Genomic DNA, 2567 nt, shown 5'->3' with positions numbered 1-2567 from the left:
ACACAGTACTGCAGTTGATGGATCGCTAGACAATACTGTCCCGACAAACTTCTGCATCTTACAGTGTTGTCAGATCTTGCACATGGCCGGACATAGAAGTCTGAGGGTCGGGCAGTTTTATTGGCGCCCAAATCTTCCGTGTTAAATCTAAACTCATGACTATATTGTGTGCAGTATAATGTACAATGAATGTTACGTGTCACTGTCTCAGAAATAACTGCCTGTCTGTTGGCAAATCTGCAGCGCTGTGTCACAGTGCGAACATTCCAATTGAAACTAATGCATGTCCGGCGGTGACTGCTGTGAACAGTGATCTTGTCCTCCACATGTGGCTAGTGTGAGTCACTGCTGCGTCACAGTGGCTCAGTGAGGTAGTGTAGTGTCCCGGTGTGAATGCTCTAGTTCATACGAATGTATCTCTGTCGGTGACCGTCGCTGGTGACCGTCACGTGTCCCATTGTGAAACGGGCCTTAAGTGAATTGCTCGGACTTAATCTCGCTGACGGTTAGCCGGCGGCCAGGTTTTATGTGAGAGACATTACGTGACAAATTTGTGCAATCCCACATGGCCGAGCGAACAATGTGTCTGTTCTCTCAGGCGTTAGTAGTGTGGGGCCATTGAGATTCTATGTTGCGTCCAGTTGGGTAGATGGCGTTACTACTACTTACTCTATGCAGCTACGCTGAAATGTTGATGATTTGTATATTCAAGCGTATAGTACGCTTCATGGCAATTTTGCGTTTGTTGCGTGCAGATTTTACGATGTGATTTTAATGGTCAGCAACATATGTGCCATTTAATAAGTTTGTGCATACATTACCCCATCTCGGTTAGTGTTTACGACCTGTGAAGATATAGTAGACTAGTAGCGGTATAGTGATCTGTGTTTTATGAGTTTGAAACGTGTGTGGCAGTTGGTGACAGAAGCATGGGAAATCCACTCCAAAATCGCATTCGGCAGAATGGCTGTTCAGTTTGACTACCCATTTTCAGATTTTCCGTGATTTCCCTAATCACTTAGGGCAATTGTCGGGATGGCTACTGTGCAAAGATTGTGGCCGATACGCTTACTCAGTTCAAACTTGTGCTTCATTTCCATGGACCTCACCGCCATCGGTAAGTTTAAACCTAAGCTTTTCTTTTCACTTCTGTATTCCATTCCGGATATTTGTTGACTTTTGACATTTGAGATGCTTCTTGGAAATGTTATAAGGATGGTTCACGTTTAAGACAGCTTGACAAGCGGCTGTTAACAATAAATTTCCGTATTAGATGAAAAGCTACAATCACTACAGTGGGTTTAAGGTTTAATGCAGAGACAACTAGTTATGCGTGGACGCACCTATAGCTTCTATTTTTCAACCACTTTCGGCCTTTCAGACTATTCCCTGAAAAAAAGCAACATCACCACAGATGAATATCAAGTCAATATGTATCAAAAGTTCATTAAAATCCTATTTAAACAAAAGCCTCACACTAGATTTTCCTTGGGTGGCATGAAATGTTTGGAAATCATGATCTGACAATGACCATGATATGAAATGACAATGGTTTCAAAGACCGGAACTGGTTGTAAAACGAAAGTAGGTTGCCTAGCAGTTGTGAGTTTCATATAGTGCTCATAAGATGGTGAGCACTACTTAACGAAAGTATTACTAGGCAACCAACGCAGTCAGCAGATCATCGTACAGGCGACATGGGAGGTCTCCACAGCGCAGAAGGGAGCACTCAGTTAAATCGTGTGTTGATCCATAGAGAACAGGATATCTGTGGCTGGTTCTAACGAGTCGCAGTGCTCCTTTCTCTAAGTTGATGATACAATTCCGAAATGGTGCAGAACACATATGACATATACTGTAGTTTTAAACGAGAGAAGAATGAACTGACGGTAATGAGCACGTGTGAAGTGCTTTCTGGCGTCACAGGCTGAATCCGATGAATTTTAAGAAAAGATCAGTAGATGGTAGGCGTGAAGGAAGATTATTTGAAATCATTTTGCAACCCTTCTACAGCTCACGTAACATTCAAGCGGTAAGTACCAAGAGTATAGTACATCGCCGCCGGTGATAGTAATTGTATGAAACTTTGTTTTACGAGCATTTCGCAGCACAATATTTATCAAGTAGTGTCCCGTCAACTTTCCGGTTCGATGTTACCTCCATTTATTGCAGTCCTTCACGTCACTTGTACACAGTTTAGGCACATATCCTATGACGTCTATCTACTCAGCGTGTATCAAAAACTTGAAGGTAGAACCCGTCAGTTATAATTAGCAGATCAGTTTCCGCCTCAACGACCTCAGTTTAAAGATTTTTTTCGTTGAGCTCCACTTACAACAGTTAAATCGCGTACTAAATTAAATCAAATTTTCTCGCATTTCAAGTGCGGCAGAGCGTTGTGAGACGCGGAGCTGTGTGGTTTGCGGCTACAGGGCTGAGAGTGAATCAGTGTATGTACCGTACGCTGGGTGGCGGCCTTCCCGGAACGCAGTGTATCTGTGACAGCGCCCAGACTCAGCGGCCCCGTTCCGTCGCCAACCGGGTCATCGGTCGCTGGCGGCTGCCAC

Source organism: Schistocerca piceifrons, chromosome X, assembly GCF_021461385.2.
Source record: "Schistocerca piceifrons isolate TAMUIC-IGC-003096 chromosome X, iqSchPice1.1, whole genome shotgun sequence".
NCBI lineage: Eukaryota > Metazoa > Arthropoda > Insecta > Orthoptera > Acrididae > Schistocerca > Schistocerca piceifrons.
This window is presented reverse-complemented; position numbering follows the sequence as displayed.